The sequence below is a fragment of the Podarcis erhardii genome (genome assembly GCF_964252035.2).
Source record: "Podarcis erhardii genome assembly, chromosome: 3".
Classification (NCBI taxonomy): Eukaryota; Metazoa; Chordata; class Lepidosauria; order Squamata; family Lacertidae; genus Podarcis; species Podarcis erhardii.
Window position 1 is genome coordinate 119,376,290 of NC_138507.1, and position 16,032 is coordinate 119,392,321.

Below are 16,032 nucleotides of genomic sequence, written 5' to 3' on the forward strand. Positions count from 1 at the left end.
ACATAAATACCCCAAACTTCACAGAATCCTTTTAAAATGTCATTATGGGGTAACAGTGGTAGAAGAAGAGGGGAAATAAAGACATCCCTCTTTTAAAACTGTTGAATTGATTAGATTTATTATTTTTATTCCACTTTCTCAACACATGCTGAGCTCACAGCAGCTCACAATAATCACATTAAACATGGTAACAAACATTGCCATCCCTATAATATCAAGCACCAACTGTGGTATTTGTATGTGCAAAATCTTCCCCACATCGTTTGACCCTTTAAAAAAACGTAGTTCTCTTTTTTCTCTCCTAGAAATGACTGGGCAAGATCTCTGCTGTTTTCACAGGAAAAACTCACAAACTCACAGTCTACAGCTGATAACAGAGCCAGCTGAAAAATCTGCTTACTGTGATGACATCATAGAATTCTATACTAAATTAACTCTTTCATAGCATTTTGGATGCACCAGCTCCCACACAAATAGCATATACAGTGGTACCTCAGGTTAAGTACTTAATTCGTTCCGGAGGTCCGTTCTTAACCTGAAACTGTTCTTAACCTGAAGCACCACTTTAGCTAATGGGGCCTCCTGCTGCTGCCGCGCCGCCGGAGCATGATTTCTGTTCTCATCCCGAAGCAAAGTTCTTAACCTGAAGCACTATTTCTGGGTTAGCGGAGTCAGTAACCTGAAGCGTATGTAACCTGAGGTACCACTGTAAAACAAACAACAACAAATTCATCAAAGCAATTAGTACAGTTCAGTAAAGTCAAAGTAACTCATCTTCTTTGGCGATCACTTAGCCAAGTAAGATTGTCTTAGCAGTGAGTATGTAAGTGACTGTGGAGGCCAATTCTGGACCCACACGTCCTTCCACAGTGGGGACATTGGTTTCCGGGCGGGAGTTGATCACGGTGTGGATTTGCCAAGCGTGCCTTCCTCTTAGCACGTTTTTCCCTTGCGTCCTGAGTTCAATTGTCTTCAAAGCCCATGACACCTTTGGTAGAGGCTGTTCTCCAGTTGGAGCACTTACAAGTTTCCACTTATCAGTGCTTATTTTTTTTAGATTTGCTTTGAGAGAGTCTTTAAACCTCTTTTGTTGTCCCCCGATATTTTGCTTTCCATTCTTGAGTTAGGAATAGAGTAGTTGCCTTGGAAGACAATCATCAGGCATCCAAACAACATGACCAGTCCAACGAAGTTGATGTTGAAGAATTATTGCTTCAACACTGGTGATCTTTGCTTCTTCCAGTACACTGACATTAGTTCACCTGCCTTCCCAAGTGATGTGTAAAATTTTTCAGAGACACCGTCGATGGAATCTTTCAAAGAGTTGGAGACAGCGTTTATAAGTGGTCCATGTTTCACAAACATACAGTAAAGTTGGTAGTACAATAGCTTTGTAAACAAGCATTTTGGTTTCCCTGTGAATGTCCCAGTCCTCAAACACTCTGCACTTCAATCATGAGAAAGCTGCACTTGCAGAGCTCAGGCGATGCTGAATTTCGGCACTGATGTTGGCTCTTGTGAAAAGATAACTGCCCAGGTAGGAAAAGTGATCATCACTGTCCAACATTACACCATTAAGTTGAATTTGTGGCACTGCAGAGGGATGGCTTTGTGCTTGTTGGTGCAGTATTTTGGTTTTTTGTATATTGAGCAATAGGTCAAGCTATCCTTAAGCTTCTGCAAAGATATTTAGGATGGTAACTCATAGTATTGGCTGGACACTTCCTAGTCACATGGAACCTTGCTCCAGAAAAACATGGCGTTTCCGTGCACTGCTCTGGTTCGCCAGAAGCGGCTTAGTCATGCTGGCCACATGATCCGGAAGCTGTACGCTGGCTCCCTCGGCCAATAAAGCGAGATGAGCGCTGCAACCCTAGAGTCAGCCACAACTGGACCTAATGGTCAGGGGTCCCTTTACCTTTACCTTTACCTATGTTCCTAATTGTCAGGCATGTGGAGCAGGGTCTTTTCAGCAGTGTCCCTCTGGAAATACATAAGCCTTCATCACTGCAAGCCTCTAGGGGGCCCCTAAAAACACATTCGTTTGGAACCGCTTTCTCTTAAATAAGGATGATGATTTATTAAATCTATTAGTAACTTTTTTGCCACAGCAGCTCAAAGCGACTTACAATATTTTAAGCAAAAAACAACAAAACATACAGACATTAAAACCAGCATTTAAAAAAGACATTAAATCAGGGGTCAGCAAACTCTTTCAGGAGGGAGCTGGTCCACTGTTCCTCAGACCTTGTGGGGGGCCGGACTATATTTTTTTTTGGGGGGGGGGAGTGAACAAATTCCTATGCCCCACAAATAACCCATAGATGCATTTTAAATAAAAGGGCACATTCTACTCATGTAAAAACATCCCTATTCCCGGACCGTCTGTGGACCCAATTTAGAAGGTTATTGGGCCTGATCCAGCCCCTGTGCCTTAGTTTGCCTACCCATGCATTAAAACACCCAACTTATAGATAGTTAAAAGCCAAATGCCTGATTAAAAAGGACAGGTTTTTGCCTGGCTTCTAAAGATATGTGACAAGGGCATCAGGCAAGCCTCTCTGGGGAGAGCATTCCACAAACAGGGAGCCACCACAGAAAAGTCCATTCTCATGTTGTCACCCACCAAACCTCTCGGACATGGAGGACTTCGAGAAGGGCCTCAGATTATGATTGCAGTGTCTGGGTAGGTTCATACGTGAAGAGGCAGTTTTTGAGGTATTGCAGCCCTAAACCATTTAAGGCTTTATAGGTCAACACCAACACTTTGAATTGGGTTTTGTAAGCATGGCACTGCTTAAACTCTAACTGTAACATTTACTCTTCTTCCTGGGTTGAATGTTGTTTGTAATTAGTGTAATTGCTGGTTCTCGATACCGGATGGCTTAATTGTTTTGGCATTCTGTGGTTTTATATTGACAAATGACTGGATCTTTCACAGCTCAATTTGACATCTGAATGGATCTGTTCTGCAATGCTGCGTCCGGTGGAGAACTTTCTCCCAAGTCTCCGTTGGGTAGATTTTGCATGCGCTCATCTTGGCCTGAGGTTTTAAGATTCAGTGACCGAGAATCCCTTGCAAGCCGAGCCCTGGAGCTACGCTTGTGTTTTAGCATGGGTCTATACGTGATATATAATTGATATATAGTTGTTCCTGTTATACTCGTCTCCAGAATGCAATTTTAATGAGGACAAAAAAAGTGGGCAGAGAGAGGTCTTTATTTTACATCGTACTCTCTCTATAAATACATTGCATTATTAAATGCAGACACTTCCTGCCTCCCTTCCTCTTGGCTCTGACCAAGGACTCAAGTGGGCTCTTTCAATGAGCTCATCCAGGTTGCGGTTGCGGATGCTGCCAGTTCAGCACAGTTGCATTGAACCCTCGTAGCAAATGGGGTCCTGGGCGATGGTGACACCCACTGGACAGCCTCGACTTCTCGTGTGATGGAAGAGGCAGCAAAATGTTTCTCTGACCTCTTTCTCTGCTTCACGTACAGGATCATACGGCAACAGCCCGTTCAAATACACAGTGGAAATAAAATCCACCCCATTTAAGAATGTTTATGTCAGCAGTCCTTTAAAACCCGGAAGTTGCCTGGTGCCTAAATGAGGCCAAAGCAGTCTCCATCCATTCCTTGAGAAGGACATTACAAAGTCAAAATTCAGGAGCCACCACAGGAAAGGCTCTCTCTTTCTCTTTCCATTCTCTCTGATCTGGGCTGGTTGCTAATTTTCTACCAAGCCAAGTTCAATGCTCTTAGAAATTTGGAAATTAGGATGGGAAAAACAGGAACAGCTGGCGGGCGGCAAAGAGAGAGATCCCCGCCCGCGTCCTGCCTATATAGGGCAGGCCATGCCCCCAGAGCCAGCCGATTGGCTGACCAGGGGGTGATGCAGCTGGGAATCCCCCCAATCGCGCAGAGCTGGCCTCCACCCACCACACATGTGGAGGGGCCATGAAGCCCACAACCCCGCCTCCTCCTTAAGGCAGAAGTCATTTCCAGTGACTGGAAGTTTTGAGTTTTTCTTGCAGGTTTCCCACGTACATCTGGTCAGGCACTATGAGAACACGATGCTGGCCAAGATGGGCCATTGGTTTGATCCAGCTGAAGGCTCTTCCTATGCCCTTATGCCCACCCGCTTCCTCCGCATTGCCCCGCATTGTTTCTTGGCCATGCTATGAAGTGCCAGAAAATTAAGTGATATAATAATAATAATAATAATAATAATAATAATAATAATAATAATAATTTATTTATACCCCGCCCATCTGGCTGAGCATCCCCAGCCACTCTGGGCGGCTTCCAAAAAAATATTAAAATACAGTAATACATCAAACATTAAAAGCTTCCCTAAACAGGGCTGCCTTCAGATGTCTTCTAAAAGTCTGGTAGTTGTTCTTCTCTTTAACATCTGGTGGGAGGGCATTCCACAGGGCAGGCGCCACCACCGAGAAGGCCCTCTGCCTGGTTCCCTGTAACTTGGCTTCTCGCAGGGAGGGAACTGCCAGAAGGCCCTCGGCGCTGGACCTCAGTGTCCAGGCAGAACGATGGGCGTGGAGACACTCCTTCAGGGATACTGGACCGAGGCCGTTTAGGGCTTTCAAGGTCAGCAGCAACACTTTGAATTGTGCCTGGAAATGTACTGGGAGCCAATGTAGGTCTTTCAAGACCGGTGTTATGTGGTCTCGGCGGCCGCCCTCAGTCACCAGTCTAGCTGCCACATTCTGGTTTAGTTGTCGTTTCCGGGTCACCTTCAAAGGTAGCCCCACGTAGAGTGCATTGCAGTAGTCCAAGCGGGAGATAACCAGAGCATGCACCACTCTGGCGAGGCAGTCCATGGGCAGATAGGGTCTCCTTTAGAAGGAATGGCGAGGCTTTGGGCAAATGGCCGGGATGTTTTCTCAGCAGGTTGATGGAGGAGTTGGGTGCCTGCCCCACCTTGCTGCAGGCCTATATTTGAGGTCCGCGGTTCATCACTCGGAGACACACCCTTCCTCCTGCCAAGGGGGCCCTGGAACGAGACACCGTACATCCTCTCCCTGCCTTCTTTTGCATCAAGGCCTCCCACATCGCAAAGGACAGCAGCAATGTGATGCAGACGCGATCAATAAAACCGTTAGCAGCGGAGACCTGGCACTTTGCTCTCTGAAGCACGTAGCCACCTGGGCTGCAGTGCACGCGCCAGGAGGAGGGCAAGGATCATCACAGGCTTGTCTCTGAGAGTGTGGTCCTGGGCAAGTGGGGGAGCTCACATAAGACCCGCAAGGAAATGTTGCAGCATAGTTTCTGGGCAAGGGTGTATCCTCCTCGATATGGCATTCCCTTCTCACAGACATTCATCCACCCAAGTTTTCCATTTCTCATTTCCACCTGACACTCAGCAATGCTCAGTTCTCCCTGGGCTGTTTCGGGTGCCTGGGTTTTTGGTTTCGCTGTGTCACCTTGTAAACCTTGGGGTTCCCCTGTGTACTCCAAGACTACCCTCATATTTCTTAGTAAACCTGTTTTGCCTTGGCTCCATGCACGGCCCAAGTTTACTATTAGCAGGAGTGACGCGTTGCATGCATCTGTAGTTGGACGCAACAATGTATCCGAATGCCTTAGAAGATGATTTCTAAATGAGAGCAGCTTGTCCTTAAAATAGCACCCTTCCTCCTCTTCTTCTTCCTCTCCCCTCTCTTCCATCACTTATACAAAACAAAACAAATTCCTTCCAGTAGCACCTTAAAGACCAACTAAGTCAGTTCTTGGTATGAGCTTTCGTGTGCATGCACACTTCTTCAGATACACTGAAACAGAAGTTTCCAGACCCTTCTATATAGTGAGAAGGTGGGGAGGGGTATTACTCAGAAGGGTGGTGGGAATGGGTGATTGGCAGATAGCTGTGATGAGCCTGTTGACGACTCTTAACGACTGCAATAGGTCTTACAGGAAAAAGCAAGGGGTGAAAAGGTGAAAAATGGCTTTGTCATGTATAATGAGATAAGAATCCAAGGTCTTTGTTCAGACCAGGTTTCTCCATGGTTTTAAGTTTGGTGATAAGTTGTAATTCAGCAGCTTCTCTTTCCAGTCTATTTCTGAAATTCCTTTGTAGTAAAACAGCTACTTTGAGATCTTGTATAGAATGTCCTGGGAGATTGAAGTGTTCTCCTACTGGTTTCTCTGTCTTGTGATTCCTGATGTCCGATTTATGTCCGTTTATTCTTTGGCGTAAGGTCTGGCCTGTTTGTCCAATATAGAGAGCTGAAGGACACTGTTGGCATTTTATGGCATACACAATGTTAGACGATGAGCAATTAAATAGTCCCGAGATGGTATGTGTGATGTTGTTGGGGCCAGTAATGGTGTTGTCCGGGTGTATGTGGCAGCAAAGTTGGCATCTGGGTTTATTGCAGGCTCTGGTGCCAGTATAACTGGACTTATACAGTCCAGTTCTGTCCAGCCTTACTCAGAAATAAGTCCCCTGTTTGGGCTTCCTGTAGGATTGCTCTCTTCTCTCTCTCTTTGGCAATCATTCGTAGCTGAGTAAAATTGTCTTCCATGAACACAGTCTTAACAGTGAGTCCGTAAGTGACTGTGGAGGCCATTTCTGGACCCACACGTCCTTCCACAGTGGGGACATAGGTTTCTGGGTGGGAGCTGATCACGGTGTGGATTTGCCAAGCATGCCTTCCTCTTAGGACGTTTCTCCCTTGCATCCTGACTTCAAGCGTCTTCAAAGCCCAGGACACCTTTGGTAAAGGCTGCTCTCCAACTGGTGTGCTTGCAGGCCAGTGTTTCCCAGTTGTCGGTATTTATACTACATTTTTTTAGATTTGCCTTGAGAGTCTTTAAACCTCTTTCATTGACCACCAGCATTACGCTTTCCATTTTTAAGTTTGGGATAGAGTAGTTGCTTTGGAAGACGATCATCAGGCATCCGCACAACATGACCAGTCCAACGAAGTTGATGTTGAAGAATCATTGCTTCGACACTGGTGATCTTTGCTTCTTCCAGTACACCGGCATTAGTTCACCTGTCTTCCCAAGTGATGTGTAAACATTTTCAGAGACACGGTCAATGGAATCTTTCAAAGAGTTGGAGATGGCGGTTTATAAGTGGTCCATGTTTCACAAGCATATAGTAAGGTTGGTAGTACAATAGCTTTGTAAACAAGCATTTTGGTTTCCCTGCGAATGTCCCGGTCCTCAAACAATCTGCACTTCAGTTGGGAGAAAGCCACACTCGCAGAGCTCAGGTGATGCTGGATTTCGGCATCAATGTTGGCCCTTGTGGAAAAATAACTGTCCAGGTAGGAGAAGTGACCGACATTCTCCAATATTACACCATTGCGTTGGAAACCACAGGAAGGGAGAGTTGCCCTTGTGATCGAATCCTGCTTCTGGCCTTCACCTTGGGCATTTGGTTGGCCACTGCGAGAAGAATATGCTGGACTAGATGGGCCATGGCCTGATCCAGCAGGATGTTCTTACCTTTTTAAGTGACCATGAGCCATAACAGTGAAGGGAAGCCTCCATCGCAAGGGGTTGTATACCTCTGAATATCATTTGGGACACAGAGAGGGAAGAACAGGCTCAGACAGCATACCTGTTGTAGTACAACGGTTTTGGAGGGCACGAGATAAGGGACAGTTGCCTTGTGTTTTTATTTTCTGGTTGGTATTGCATGTGTGTTTAGTCTACACTCCACTTCCCCACTAAAAGGCAAATGACCTAATAAAAGAATACATTTTTTTTTTAAAGAAAAGGCAACCCCTTTTTGAACAGGCTCCCAGGGTCTCCGCTTCTGAATTTTTGCTCCGGGAAGCAGAGAATCAACCGCTCGCTTTACCGTATTCTTCTCATTATGGAAATCCACAGAGAGCAAGGTGGTGCAAATCATCCCCAATTATTTCTGCGAAAATGTTCGCCTCCCTGGAAAAAAAGAGAAAGGGAGGGGATCATATGCTCAGATCACTTCTTTTTTTACATGAAAAGAAGCAGCAAAAGAGCCTTGTGGCACCTGAAAGAACTAACAAATTTATGATGGTGTAAGCTTTCATGACTCATGACTTGTTTCGCCTTCCCTTGGCTTCCATCTCCTTCCTTGTCTCTTTGCTCTGCGTCAGTTTCTAAGTTGTAAAGTCTGTAGGGCCAGCATTCTTGTACTCCCTAAAGTCATGGGATGTCTGATGTCATAGATGATATATGATAGATGATAGATGATAGATAGATAGATAGATAGATAGATAGATAGATGATAGGTGATAGATGATAGGTGATAGATAGATGATAGATAGATTAGATAGATAGATAGATAGATAGATAGATAGATAGATAGATCATAGATAGATCATAGATAGATGATAGATGATAGACAGATGATAGATAGATAGATAGATGATAGATAGATGATAGATAGATAGATGATAGATGATAGATGATAGATAGATGATAGATAGATAGATGATAGATAGATAAATATAGATACAGTAGATAGATGATAGATAGATAGATAGATAGATAGATAGATAGATGATAGATAGATAGATAGATAGATAGATAGATAGATAGATAGATGATAGATAGATAGATAGATAGATAGATAGATGATAGATAGATAGATGATAGATAGATAGATAGATAGATAGATAGATAGATAGATAGATAGATTAAGGTAGGTAGCCGTGTTGGTCTGACGCAGTAGAAATATATATAAAAAATAATAAAAATTGTCCAGTAGCACCTTAGAGACCAACTAAGTTTGTTCTTGGTATGAGCTTTCGTGTGCATGCACACTTCTTCAGATACACTGAAACCGAACTCACTTTTAAGAATCCCTGACCGATAGGCAGCCAACCTCTGCTTCAAAACCTCCAACCTGAGGTTGAGGAAAACTTGAGAGCCAGTGTGGTTAAGAGCGGTAGTCTTGTAATCTGGTGAACCGGGTTCGCGTCTCCGCTCCTCCACATGCAGCTGCTGGGTGACCTTGGGCCAGTCACACTTCTCTGAAGTCTCTCAGCCCCACTCACCTCACAGAGTGTTTGTTGTGGGGGAGGAAGGGAAAGGAGAATGTTAGCCGCTTTGAGACTCCTTAGGGTAGTGATAAAGCAGGATATCAAATCCAAATTCCTCTTCTTCTTCTTCTTCCAAGGAAGGAGAATCCACCACCTTCTGAAGGAGTTGGTTCCAGTGTCAAACAGCTGTTACCATCAGAAAGCTCATCCTAATTTTTAGCTGGATTCTCCTTTCTTGCAATTTGTATCCATTGGCCTGGGTCCTCTGGAATAGCAGAAAGCGAGACTTTCAGATATTTGAAGATGACTATCCTCTCATCTCTTGGTCTTCTCCTCTTCAGGCTAAACATGCCCAGCTCCCTCAACCGTTCCTCATAAGGCTTCATTTCCAGAACCTTGATCCTCTTAGTCACCCTCCTCTGCACACCTTCCAGCTTCTCAATATCCTTCTTAAATTGTGGTGCTCAGAACTGGACACAGGACTCCAGGTGGGGTCTAACCGAAGCAGAATAGAGTGGTACCATGACTTCCCTTGATGTGGACACTAGATTTTGTTTGATGCAGCCTAGAATTGCCTTAACCTTTCTTTTTGTTCTGCTGTCAGGTCTGTTAGAATTCCTTTTGTATTTCCAGAGCTGCGATGGGAGGACGAGGGTGTGAGGAAGAAGGAAGGCTTTGCTTAAGAGCTTTGCTGCTGTGGTAGAGCATCTGCTCTCAGCCAGCCTTTCTTGGAGCATGTCTACGATGCAGCTCTTCTCCCTCACAATTCCCCTCCCTTCCCTCCATCTCTGTCTCCACGCTTGTGCGCCTTCTCAGCTGCCGGCCGCATGACCCACAATGCACTCCGGCAGGCCTGGTCCGCCCCAGTGAACATCTCGAGGACCTCCGAGACTCAGGGAGGAGAGCATGCGAGGCCTGGAATGTGTGCCAAGTCCCAAAGTGTATCCTGTTGCGGCAGAAGGACAGAGCTGCCATTATGCCTGTCATGTTCGCAATAGCTTGCAAACACACAACTCACTCATTTCCTCCTTTCTGCAATCCTTTTTGGCACCTATCATTTTCAAGCAGACTTGAGGTGGGGGTGGGGGGAAGAAACAGCAGCACCGAACTGGAATGCGGCAGTTGGGGGGGTGTCACAGGCTTGGAAACTGTTGACAGAGACAGCCGCCTTCACGCTCCCACAATGCATCTGTATCGACGTCCGTCCTGGAAGCACCTGCAATCTTAAATAGTCTGTAGATGGGCTGGTTTTGCAAGAGCAGTTGTAAGCCTAACCCCACTTTCCTGGGAGTGAACGCAATTGAACTCCATGGGGCTTACGTCTGAAAAGACATGGTTGGGACTGCAGCCGATATGTAGACATAAACTACTTCTTTTTAAGTCACTGTGGTGTACACCATAACAGTGTCGCTGTTTCCCAAGCACATTCTTGGATTTACAGAACCTGTCACGGTTTCTGATTTGATCCCTGAATGTCCCACTTTTCCTTAAAGGTAAAGGGACCCCTGACCATTAGGTCCAGTCGTGACCGACTCTGGGGTTGCAGTGCTCATCTCGCTTTATTGGCCGAGGGAGCTGGCATACAGCTTCCAGGTCATGTGGCCAGCATGACTAAGCCGCTTCTGGCGAACCAGAGCAATGCACGGAAATGCTGTTTACCTTCCCGCCGGAGCAGTACCTATTTATCTACTTGGACTTTGACGTGCTTTCGAAGTGCTAGGTTGGCAGGAGCAGGGACCGAGCAACGGGAACTCACCCCGTCACGGGCATTCGAACTGCTGACCTTCTGATCGGCAAGTCCTAGGCTCTGTGGTTTAACCCACAGCGCCACCAGCGTCCCTTTTCCTTAGGATGCCCCTATTTTCATTGGAGAAATGTTGGAGAGTATGGAAAGGACATCCTTATTTTCATCAGAGAAATGTTGGAGGGTATGATGTCCCTATTTTGATAGGAGAAATGTTGGAGGATATGGAATAGGATGTCCTTCTCTTCATCAGAGAAATGTTGGAAAGAATGGAATAGGATGTCCTTGTTTTCATCGGAGAAAAGTTGGGAGGTATGCCATAAACTTATAAGATCCTGAAATGCAGGACAAACGACAAATGCTGAAACAAAACAGGTTTTTAAGCAGGTGGTGAAACAACAGAATTATAAGTGCTTGTATGGTTAAAATAGGAACAAGGTTCCAAATTACTGGTACCGCTACACTAGAAACCTGAGTTTGCAGAGAAACTTAACAGTCGTAACAACTTTCAGACTGAGAATCATCTCGATATCTAGCCCTGCAACTGTGGACAAGAGGGAAATCTACTCACATGTTGGTGTGAACTTGCCCAATCTGCAGATTCTGAACCATAACTCAGCTCTTCCTTGAAACCCACACACCTCCGATTTTTTTTTAAAAAATTAGGTCCTCAACATGGTTTTTTTTTTCCCCCCACATACACTATGCCATAAACTCATATGGAATTGGTTCCAGCAGCTCTGGCTCCTTGCCATTGTTTCTCACAAAGCGGGCTTCTCTTGGAGGAGCAGGCTGGCGTTTTAGTTCAAACCAAATTCCCTTTTCCTTTCCTTCTTTTTTCTTTCTTTCATTTTCTTTCACACGCTGCAAGAAGCTGTCTCTGCTCTTTGAGTGCTTAATATGCTCAATTCGCACATTAATTCTCTTGGCCAGAATCTTGCCCTTAACTTTCTTGTTCACAATAATGCCCACAGCATGCTGGGTAATGTTGTATACCTTTCCTGTCTTGCCATGGTAACATTTGTGGGGCATGCCTTTCTGAATTGTGCCCATGCCCTTTATGTCAACAATATCACCCTTCTTATAGTTGCACATGTAGGTAACAAGAGGGACCACACCATGTTTGCGAAAGGGTCTTGAGAATATGTAACGTGTCCCCCTCCTCTTCCCCTTGGTGTTGGTCATCTTGACGGTTTACTATAAGATGGCGCTGAATTTTGTGGTGCTGGACTTGAGGAGATTTCACCCCTCCCATATCCAAGAATCTCCTGAGGAGCCTGCTGATTCTACAGAGAGGAGGAGCAATGTTCTGCTTTCTACTTAGTCAGTGAGTGAATCAGTCAGCGAGTGAGTCAGTCAGTGTATCAGAGAGAGAGAGAGTGTTAGAGATCGTGTCTAGAGATAAGGTTGCTGCTAAGAGCAGCTGCAGACTCTCAGTGTAGCATTGATTTATGCTTAGATCCTTTAGCTCTGTAAATAGTTTTGTATCATAGTTGTAGCTATAGAATAAAAGGAAGATATTCTACAGAGCTGCTCTCCGAGTTGTTTATACTCTGCAAGACTCTGCAAAACTCTGCTGCGCAATGACTGTATTTTGTGCAAGTGAATCCGGTGCTCTCAGCTCTAAGCTGTGAGTCCACAGCACGGTGACCTGTCCCTGTGAGAAAGGTGGTCGCTGACAGTGCTACCCAGCTCGCCTAGCCCAGTCGGGGTTGAAGTGCATGAGTCCAGTTGGTGCACTGGCTCAGGGGGCGATGCTGACAGGACTTTGACCAGCCTCTGTCCTGTTCCTGCTGCAGGACTGTTCTTACCGTCTTATGAGTCTGTTCTCGGGACAGAAGATGCATCAGACGGAACCAGCTGCCCACGGGGCGAGGCCTGACAGATACGGAGGGGCAGAGCTGATAGTAGCAGTTGCTTCATTCTGCCCTCCTCACCCATGTTCAGTTCAGCTCTTGTCAAATCCAGGGAAGGCTAACCTGCTTCTGAGGAACTGGATTCCTTTGCTGTCTTTTGCCGGAGCCAAAATATCAAGCAGAGTTTTTTCCCCCCAAACAGCAGAAGTTTCCTTCCATGTTCGTCTGAGCATTGCTGTCTCCTCTGCTGTCTGCTTGGCAACCTCAGCAAGGATTCTCCGCTGGGGGTTTGCACTAGAAACTGTCCTGTGTCCTCAAGGGACTCACTTCTTTACCCTGACACTAATACTACTACCGAACGCCTCTTTGGCGCCACACAGAAGTGACAAAATCCCTCCCTGCGGAGGCTCAAAATCTATCGGAGACAGACAAAATGGTGTGGGCATGGGAACACAGGAAACTGCATTGAACTGAGTTGGAGATCTAGCTTAGCGCAGTCTAATAATAATAATAATAATAATAATAATAATAATAATAATAATAATAATTTATTATTTGTACACCGCCCATCTGGCTGAGTTTCCCCAGCCACTCTGGGAGGCTTCCACAGAGACCAAAAATACACTAAAATGTCACATATTTAAAAATTCCCTGAACAGGGCTGCCTTGATATGTCCTCTGAATGTCAGGTAGTTGTTTATCTCTTTGACATCTGGTGGGAGGGTGTTCCACAGGGCGGGCACCACTACCAAGAAGGCCCTCTGTCTGGTTCCCTGTAACCTCACTTCTCGCAATGAGGGAACCGCCAGAAGGCCCTTGGTGCTGGATCTCAGTGTCCGGGCTGAACGATGAGGGTGGAGTCGCTCCTTCAGGTATACAGGACCAAGGCCGTTTAGGGCTTTAAAGGTCAAAACCAACACTTTGAATTGTGCTCGGAAACGTACTGGGAGCCAATGCAGATCTCTCAGGACTGGTGTTATGTGGTCCCGGCGGTCACTCCCAGTCACCAGTCTAGCTGCCGCATTCTGAATTAGTTGCTGTTTCCGGCTCACCTTGAAAGGTAGCCCCATGTAGGGCGCATTGCAGTAGTCCAAGCGGGAGATAACTAGAGCATGCACCACTCTGGCCAGACAGTCCGCGGGCAGTTAGGGTCTCAGCCTGTGTACCAGATGGAACTGGTAGACAGCTGTCCTGGACACAGAATTGACCTGCGCCTCCATGGACAGCTGTGAGTCCAAAATGACTCCCAGGCTGCGCACCTGGTCCTTCAGGGGCACAGTTACCCCACTGAGGACCAGGGAGTCCCCCACACCCGCCCGTCCCCTGTCCCCCCAAAACAGTACTTCAGTCTTGTCAGGATTCAACCTGACTACACTGACTGCAGCACCTTTGGACAAGTTATGGCTAGCTGCAGGCAGGACCCTGCACCCTCAGCCCATAGCCAATGCCCCAGAATATTTGTGAGGCCAACCAGTATTTGTGACCCTGTCCCTGCTCTGTTGCAATTCCTGCCAAGCGACCCATTTTCAGAGGTATACCCCCACTTTCTCTGGGGGCGCCTCGGGCTCTGCCTTCGTCCCGGGGCAACCGGCGTTGGATGGCAGCGAGGGGAAGGCAGGTGGCATGGCGCTCTGGCAGGGTCGCGACAAAGCATCAGACGAAAAAAAGGAGCATCTTCCAGTCCGACACTCTAGCACAGGGGTGGCCAACTCCCAAGAGACTGTGATCTATTCACAGAATTAAAAACTGGCAGTGATTTACCCCCTTTTGGAGGGTTCAGGTCAAAGTTGTTGAGCTTGTTTTAGAAGGGAATGCCCTGTTTTTGGGGGGGTTCAGGTCAAAGCTGTTGAGCTTGTTTTAGAAGGGTAAACTCCATTTTGGGGGGGTTCAGGTCAAAGCTGTTGAGCTTTTGTAAGAAGCCCCAATTTTGAGGGGTTCAGGCAGAAAAGGGAACACCAACAGATCGCTGGGGGAACAAACAGCCTCACTGAGAAAACTCCATCTTCCGTTCTGCAGATTGGGAAACAATGGAGGGCAGAGTGCCAGGGCAGGGCAGGATTCTATTTTACCTACGCTAAGGAAAGGGACCCAGTGATCGACCACAATCTACCGAAACCTCTTGGGGATCTACCAGTAGATTGCAATCCACCAGCTGGACATCCCTGCTCTAGCACAATCCTGTTGATTTCATGCCAGAGCAGCAGAACGAAAGCCACTCGTTTTTCAGTCCTGCAAGACCGAAGAATGGGTTTCTTTTGCTTTCATGCATGCTCAAGATAAAAAAACTGAGCGTCCCCATTGCAGTGGGAAAAATGTTGGGTGGCATGTCTGCTGCCAAGCAGTCAGTTTTGTAGACTGCTGCTTAAAATTCAATCGCGGGCTCCTCAATACAGTGGTACGTCAGGTTAAGTACTTAATTCGTTCCGGAGGTCCGTTCTTAACCTGAAACTGTTCTTAACCTGAAGCACCACTTTAGCTAATAGGGCCTCCTGCTGCCGCTGCGCCACCAGAGCACGATTTCTGCTCTCATCCTGAAGCAAAGTTCTTAACCTGAGGTAATATTTCTGGGTTAGCGGAGTCTGTAACCTGAAGTGTCTGTAACCTGAAGCGTATATAACCCGAGGTACCACTGTACAACGTCACTCCAGGGGCACTGTGGGAAATTAAAATGGCTGCCCCGGGGAGGCCATTTTGATTTCACACATTACCCCAGGAGCTCTGGTTATGCCAGGAGCTTTCGTGAGAACATTGGAATGGCAGCTACTGAAACGAACCGTCCTCCATCTCTGGGAAGCCCATGGAAAGGGGACCGCTGAAGAAAGGGGGAGCCCAATAGAAGGCTGTTTGGGCCGGACTCTCAAAAGTGGGCTCTTTCTTGGTCCCACAAAACAGGTTTTCCCTGGGGCTGTTTTGGACTACCACTCCCATCCATCCAATACCAATATGCTTTTGTCTGGGGGGAAAAAATGAGAGGCACAAATACAAGATGGGTGACACCTGGCTTGAGAGCAGTACATGTGAAAAGGATCTTGGAGTCTTGGTTGACCACAAACTTGACATGAGCCAACAGTGTGACACGGCAGCTAAAAAAGCCAATGCAATTCTGGGCTGCATCAATAGGAGTATTGCATCTAGATCAAGGGAAGTAATAGTGCCACTGTATTCTGCTCTGGTCAGACCTCACCTGGAGTACTGTGTCCAGTTCTGGGCACCACAGTTCAAGAAGGACACGGACAAAGTGGAACGTGTCCAGAGGAGGGCAACCAAAATGGTCAAAGGCCTGGAAACTATGCCTTATGAGGAACGGCTAAGGGAGCTGGGCATGTTTAGCCTGCAGAAGAGGAGGTTAAGGGGTGATATGATAGCCATGTTCAAATATATAAAAGGATGTCACATAGAGGAGGGAGAAAGGTTGTTTTCTGCTGCTCCAG

At 46.5% G+C, this 16,032-nt stretch overlaps 1 protein-coding gene and 1 pseudogene across 2 annotated transcripts in view; one reads left to right on the forward strand and one right to left on the reverse strand.

The window, feature by feature from the left end:
• XKR6 (XK related 6) overlaps positions 1–16,032 on the forward strand; it is a gene marked incomplete at its 5' end in the record, with an annotated part of 164,104 nt that overhangs the window by 87,066 nt on the left and 61,006 nt on the right. The gene's annotated exons all lie outside the window — the stretch shown is intronic.
• Positions 11,440–11,972, reverse strand: LOC309337993 (large ribosomal subunit protein eL21 pseudogene; annotated as a pseudogene). Its single transcript has one exon. The product of its transcript is annotated as a large ribosomal subunit protein eL21 pseudogene (transcript).